We start from the raw sequence: 7,561 nt of genomic DNA on the forward strand, positions 1-7,561 counted from the left end.
GCTTCCTAAACTAAAATTTTCACAAAAGATCACATTTTATGCAATTTTGATAGCCTAGTGTATATTATAGTAAACATCTTCACTTACCAACATGGGAAGAGTCCTGAATCTTGGAAATAGCTTCAGCAGCTGTGTAGAATTTCCGTCTCCTAGAATCATCCGCCATTTTGAAAAACTTCTAAAATTGCCTAAGTCAATTTGTCTGGTGACTTAAGCAAAAATAAAACTGCCTAAGTCACACTCTTGACATAGGCAATTATACAAAAGGGGTAGAATGGCATGATCTGTTTAATTGAGGATGTAGGCAATTTTACCAGAGGTGGCCAGCATCATGAAGAGATGATTTAGGCAAAAAAATCATTTTTGAAAAAAAATGACTTAGGCAATTATTTTAAGAAGGTGACGATAAAGAGAATACTCCTTCACTATAAAACTTTCTACACAGAAGTAACAAATTAGATTTGCTCTTGCAATTCTCGAAAGACGTCTTTGCTTTTCTTTCCTTCTTATTTCCATTTATGTCAGGTAAATGAATGCATGTCTGTTGTAATTTTATGCGTCGTCTTCTATTGGATTAAACTGCAATTCTGTGACGTCTGCACTCATTTTTGTGTGGCTACACATGGCCCGCCGGGAGAACCTGGGATCGAGCCAAAGAGTTTCTTTAAGAAATATTATAATCTAGAATCTTCAGTGGTTAGAAGCCTGGAAAATGACATCGTCCAAAATGACCAGGTGACTGATTCGGTGGAAACAAATCTTCATTCTAGAAAGAATCAGGCAGTTCCATAAATTTTATATTTTTATTCAGTTTTTGCAATTCACGATACAATGGTTGAAAATAAGTAAAAATCCAGATAATATTGGCAGGTACAGCATTCATGACATGATCAATATTTTGCAACATTTTTCCTACAAAGTATGATTTTCCACAACCACTCGCTCCTACAATCATACATGAGAAAGGCGATTTGAATCTAGGATAAAAATAAATCTCCTGAACAAGACTTTTTTTTTCTTTAAACTCTAATAACCAAAAGGTAGAGTTGAACCATCTGAAAAAAAAGCCTCGTTTTGTCATTCACAACCTGAAACCTTTTCAGAAATGTCGCATTTTTTTAAGAACCCCTTTTTATCACGTTTGATGGTGTGCTGAGGTATCTCAATAACACCGTCTCAGGAACCATTTAATTACCCTCCCACCAACTCTCTGATGCTGTCAAAATGAACCCTCACTGCACTCGTGCGTTTAAGTAATCCCCTTCACTCGGATCACTATTTTCTGTTTTGTTTGATAAGCATAGCTTTTGGGTCCCGCTGCCACAAATTGTTGAATTGCGTCACCCCCAGCTCATCGGTTAAATCTCCAAGGTAATTTCCAAGTTCTAGAGGATCCTCACCATCTTTCACCACATAGATCAAACTGTCTGTGTCTATGTGGAGAATGTTTCCTGCACTCGCTCCAGACAGCTGAAAAGTTTTAAACGAGTGTAAGCTGTAGTAAATGATGCGATGAAAACATTATTTACCTTGTTGGGAGGAGTGATGCAGCATTTGCTGTAACTCCACTGCACCACGCAGGTTTCAGGACTGAGAAAGTGAAAGTACTTCACCTCATATTTACCTGAGAACAAGAATTTAAAGCACACCGGTTCAGTTATGCATAGATTAAAACATCTGAGACCGTTTCAAAATTATAAAAAAAATGATTAAGTTCTTTTGAAAACCAGTTTCTTTTAAAAAATTAAACTAAAGAAATCAAAGAAATTAGAAGAGCTGCAGCAGCTGAGGTTACCGGCCGGAGGGGGCGCTATGGGGACGACCTTCAAACACAGCAAATAAAAATAAAAAACAAATAAAAAAAAAAACCTTTAACACCAGACGCAGTGAAACAACCCAAACTCCAGAATCACAGCACACAGACGAGGAAGACACCGTCACCACACCAACACCGGACCTCAGCAACTGCAAACAAAAAACAGTTAACCAATATAACAATATCAGCCCGACTAAATAGACAAAAGGGCTGTGAACAAAAGTAGAATAAAAATCAGACAATACAAGTTAAAAACATTAAGACCAGGCGTGGCTCTGCCACAGAGGGAGATGAAATGGGCGCGCCGATGCCACACCCCAAACACCGCACTGTGGCGGCGGATAACGCCGCCATTGCTGTTCGTTTCCCGGATCTGTTTGGCTTCGTTCTGCGCCGGCTACGTAAATCTCCCAGATTTCTGCACAATTGTTTTCAAGTTGGACTGAGCAATGGTTCAACTGTGGGGAACCTATAAAAAAATGTCACCATTTTAAATAAAACAAGAAACTGGAGGTTAGATGAGTGTTAATTTCTTACCTGCTGATCCACAAAACATGCACACACTCGCAGACCGAGGAAGAAAAGGAACGCAGCGCAGTGGCGTTTTACCTACGATCACACTTCAGTTTAGATTTTCTGACCAAGATCAACTAAAGTGCAGGGAGAGAGAACACCTACCACCAAAACGTCAGCGCAACATGCACCAGCCAGCGATTTGTTGCTTTCTGCTGCCAGAGTCCACCAGACGCAAGCCACACAGTGGGAGAGCAAAGACGACACATGCCTGAATGAACGCCGCAGCTCCCTTATATACACCACGCCCACTTCAAGAACCGGAACTTCTCACCTGGAAACTATTTGTGGGGAATTATGTATATTTCTATACCACTACACAGCTATTGATCCCGCAGCGTCAGCCAGATCAATTAAAACATTCATAACTGCGGTGTAAAATCGAGCAATGTCAGGTACAGCATGAGTTGGAGGTGGGATTGATAATGGTCTCCTTATTTCAATGTTATTGAAACATTGGCGTTCAACCCTCTGATTTTGGTTTAGACTACCTCCTTGCTGCTGTGCTTGATCAACTGCTGCAGATACTGCTGCAGTTGATAACCCGGGGTGTGATTCTGTATTTTGAAAAGCTTCGTCCAACCTAAATGAACCAGCACACGAGGCGGCGGGTGAGTTTTGTGGAGAAACACAATTATTTAAACCGTGAAGTGCATCCTTAATTTGTCTGAAATATTCTGAGACTTCAGATTGGTTTAAAATAGGCGATCTTGGAGGGCTAAAAGCACGGGTCTGTGAAAGGCCATCATTATGATCCCCAGTATTCAATACTGAAGTAGATGTTTGCAGAATCTGAATGGCATTAACAATTTGTTGGGAATAATCTGATTGAGATTCTGGATTTTGAAAAGCTTCATAAACGATTCCTCCTGCAGTTTTCCTGGTTATCTATAAGAAAATAGATACGTAGTAAATGTTTATTAATATTTATTTTTTCACTTTTAGAACTCTGGTTACAGACAAGTAAAAAAAGGTACTAAAATTACCATGTATGAACTCTGGTTCTGTTTGGGGCTGGTGTGTCTTCTGATTCTAATTAAGATCTGTAACAATGATAGGCATATATTTAAGTTTTTCTTTTTTTATAGGATTAAATTATTTTAGAATTAGGGTTACAGAGAAAAGGTATGACAAAAACACAGACTTACCACTTATAATCTCGGATTCTGAGAAATTATCTGCATCCTCAGAGTATGCACCTAAACAAACAAACATCATTATTAAACATGATGCATATCTATACATATATGTAAATTGAGAGAGATTTTTAGTATTTTTCTTTACTTACGGTCAAAAAACGTGAAGAGATCCTGAGAACCGAAAGTTGTAGACCCGTCAAAATTAACCTGCTTGTGTCATGATCCGTGTTTTTCTGTATTATTGTTTTGAGATTTTCTGTTTAGTCCTGTTTCCCTGAGTCTCTGTATTGTCCTGTTAGCCCTTGATTGTTCCCAGGTGTGTCTCGTTCCCTTGATTACCCCGTGTGTATTTAGTCCCACCTGTTGTCTGTGTTCTTTGTTGGATCGAGTTGCCTGTTTCCCTGTGTTGTCAGTTCTGCCGTCATTTCTTCCTCGTGCTGTTCTGGGTGTCCTGTGACCTGCTGGTGAAAGCATATTCTGCCAAAGACCTTTCTGGATGTACAGATCGGCAGTCTCCCTCCAAGCAGAACAGTTCAAGACAAGACTTACCTATCTGTCCTCCAACGCTGCCGCAGCCCGCAATCCTCCGCACCTCAAACAAACTCTGGATTCCACAGGGTTTCCACCAGTCCTTTTCCTCCAGATTGGAGGTAAGCTCACCACCAGCACCATCTCCAAATTCCGACGACCTCAACTTACCGTCTGTTTCTCCCATAGCTGACTTGAGTTCCAGTCCAAACGCACCCGGACTGTTTACCTGTGTTTCTTTCCCATTTTGTTGTAATCACTTAAATCATTCTCGGTCTCTGGAGTTGATCTGAATGTGGGTTAGAAAGTTAGATGCCAACATGACGGCTTGCCTGGAAAACCGGACATATTTCAGAATAATGCTGGTTTAAAGATGAAGCAAAATTAAGTTTACTACTCCTGTTGTGTACCGGAGATGGGAGAAGTTCTGTGTAGTTGCGATCTTGCCAAGCTGATGCATCATTTTAAAGATGATCATGTGGCAGTGAATCTGCTGGGTTTTTTTTTTTTTTTCCTTCAGAAGGATTGCCTGAGGCAGGTATCACCGGCTGCAGGGTCAGAGGTCAGCCCCTCTTGCCTAGCTATAGGTTATATTATGTCCTGTTAAAGAGTATGATCCAGCACTTATCTGTAGTCCAACACCAAATAACACACCGTAAGCCAGGGGTGTCAAACTCCAGTCCTCAAGGGCCGCTGTCCTGCAACTTTTAGATGTGCCTCTGCTGCACCACACCTGAAAAGAATAATTAGGTCATTAGCAAGGCTCAGGAGAACCGATCTACACAGGGAGGAGGTAATTAAGCCATTTCATTCCACTGTTTTTTACCTGTGGCACATCTAAACACTGCAGGACAGCGGCCCTTGAGGACTGGAGTTTGACACCCCTGCCGTAAGCTATTGTCTGAAAGATTGTCAGATGTATCCTGTGGGTTTCTCATGCTTGAAGAAAGGTACACACACACATGCAGCAAGACTCTCCCCAGCCTCCTCCTCTATGGTTTCTCTGTCAGCCTGTGTGTCTCTTATGGAACAAGAAACACACAGGCTGTGTCTCTTGTATTTTTTTAATTGAAACACTGTGTATCAAGAAGACAATCTGTTTAAAACCAGAGGTAGTTACAACATTCCTAATCTAATTCAATGTGGTTTAGAATATAGCATATTTATTTATTCACTAATCACACGTAAATTATTCCGGCTATCTGTGGGCTTTGAGTTCGGGAGGAGTTAATGGTGAGCAAATGGTCAAAGAGGGAGGTAGTGAAGTCACAAAGTTCCCATATGATGATATATGTGACATATGTTTCGGGGGGTAATATCAATTAATCCATTAAACTCCAATTAAAATTTGACAGAAGGGTGTATATATGTCATTTTTCATTAATCTATTTTTCATTTAACCACTTTTCAATTTCCCTTTTTCATTAACCCATTTTTTATTTTTCATGCATCTGTTTTTCATTTATCCCTTTATCATCTACCCATTTTTCATTATTCTATTTTTCATTTAACCATTTCTCAATTTCCCTTTTTCATGAACCCAATTTTTATTTATTTTCATATTAATTTTTTAATTTCCCTTTTTCTTTTATCTATTTTTAATTTATCTATTTTCATTTGTCCATTTTTCATTTATCCCTTTATCTATTTACCCATTTTTCGTTAATCTATTTTTTTTAATTTAATCACTTTTCAATTTCCCTTTTCATTAACCCAATTTTCTATTTTCCAGTTTTATTAATCAATTTCTCATGTATCCCTTTTTTATTTACCCATTTTTCTTATCTATTTTTCATTTAACATTTGTTTGAAAAAATTTTAATTTTCCCATTTTCCAATTTCCCTTATTTGGTATTTTCTTAATCACATTCTATTTTCCCCTCAAAACTTGGGAAAAGGGGGGAAAAGAATAAATGCGAATGAGGAAAGGCACGTCATCAGGCTACAACTTCCCCAATTGGTTTATTAGCGTCACACTGTCCTACTAACGGGTTATCAATAAGCTGAAGCTCATTAACTTCATTAGAAAATAGTGTTATTACTCCTGACTTTATTTTTCATGTGGCCACTCAGGCAGACCGTGTTTAAGCTGGCGGCTCTCATGGACTCAGAGCTTCATCATCGGGAGTTTTTATAGTTTGGACGAAGCGGCCGCTGAAGTTGGCTTACGATTGAAGGTTCGGAACACCTTCGTAGCTACCAGCTGTGATCCAACTATAAGGAGCAGACTTTACTGTACATCGTAAGTGAACTGCAATATCCAGAGGCAACTCTATGAAGCATCGAAGAGAGTTGTTTTTGTTGAGCTGAGAGAATGGGTGGCAAGCTTTGGAGATCCGTCTTTCAGACATGCACCGCTGCTCTCCGTCCAGGAGTTCTCCGGTTGCCCAGACTTTGCACAGTAAGCTAACCAGGCGCGGAGCTATAGGGGAGGCAACTGCCCCCCGGCCCGGATGGGTGCCCATTTTTTCATTTATTGATTTTTACTCATTTGTTTATTTCACCCATTTATTTGTTTAATTTTGGCTGAAATGGCTCTCCATATCTGCAAAGTGTTACTAAATAAAAAATCATGCAAAATGAATTAGTGGATATTCAATTAATGCATCATTGTGATATTTTATGATGGTAAAAGAGCTATTTTTTTAAAAAGCATTTTGGGTTTGCAGCGTTGCAGAATCATACAGAGGCAGTGTGCGTTAATGAGTGTTGGTCTGACACAGTGTAAATGAGCAAAGAGCCTCGGGGACTGGAGACGGCAAACAGGCTCTCTGAGCAGAAAGGAAGTCATTTCTGAGGGAAGAATCACTGGTTGTTTTTAAAAACTGTAGACAAAAAACAGCCATGAGTGAAGATTAATGTGAAGCATAAAAATATCTAAGCAGCAGAAAAACTAAGTTTTACTTCACACTTAAGTATGAATTATTTACCTCTTTGATCGTCTCAATAGACAGGTTTTCAATTTGTTTCTTGATATAAGGCTTTTGGCACTAGAAAATGTGGCACCCAGTGCTTAGACTTGAATTGAACACAATCCGTTTTTCTCCAGGAGAGGGCGGTGCAAACATACAAACATCCAGAAAATTCAGAGCAGAATATCTGGTATCTGAAGGCACCAAAAAAACAAAACAAAAACCCCATACTGTTCATGGAGAAATGGCCATGTCATCCTCCTTGGATGTTACCTCTGAAATTAACAGCGTTTCTTTTGTTTCAGAGATCAGTGAAAATAAAACAAGGTCACAAAGGCTAAACTATGTGTTTTAAACGATTTCAAACCAAACTGCTTTGCAAAAATATTGTGTTTAAACTTATTTACATTGTGACCCATTACTATGATTGCTTTTAATGTATTTGATTGAGATTTTATGTGAAAAACCAACACAAAGAACAGCGCAATTGTGGATTGGAAGGAAAATGATTCATGTCTTTTTCTACAACACAAAAATTGAAAAACGGAAGCCATGCTTTTGGATTCAGGCCCCTTTCCTCTGACACTCTTAAA

The 7,561-nt window shown here is 39.1% G+C and overlaps 1 long non-coding RNA gene across 1 annotated transcript in view; it reads right to left on the bottom strand.

Moving 5' to 3' along the window:
• LOC107835147 (uncharacterized) overlaps positions 1-6,889 on the bottom strand; it is a 10,614-nt gene extending 3,725 nt beyond the window's left edge. Inside the window, exons 1-2 of the long non-coding RNA XR_001660975.1 lie at positions 6,807-6,889; positions 2,709-2,712 (exon numbers count right to left, since the gene is read on the bottom strand). This is a non-coding gene — a long non-coding RNA (uncharacterized LOC107835147). The remainder of the gene's footprint in view (positions 1-2,708; positions 2,713-6,806) is intronic.
• Positions 6,890-7,561: the final 672 nt, after the last annotated feature.

Source organism: Poecilia formosa, unplaced genomic scaffold (genome assembly GCF_000485575.1).
Source record: "Poecilia formosa unplaced genomic scaffold, Poecilia_formosa-5.1.2 Scaffold1078, whole genome shotgun sequence".
NCBI classification, from domain to species: domain Eukaryota; kingdom Metazoa; phylum Chordata; class Actinopteri; order Cyprinodontiformes; family Poeciliidae; genus Poecilia; species Poecilia formosa.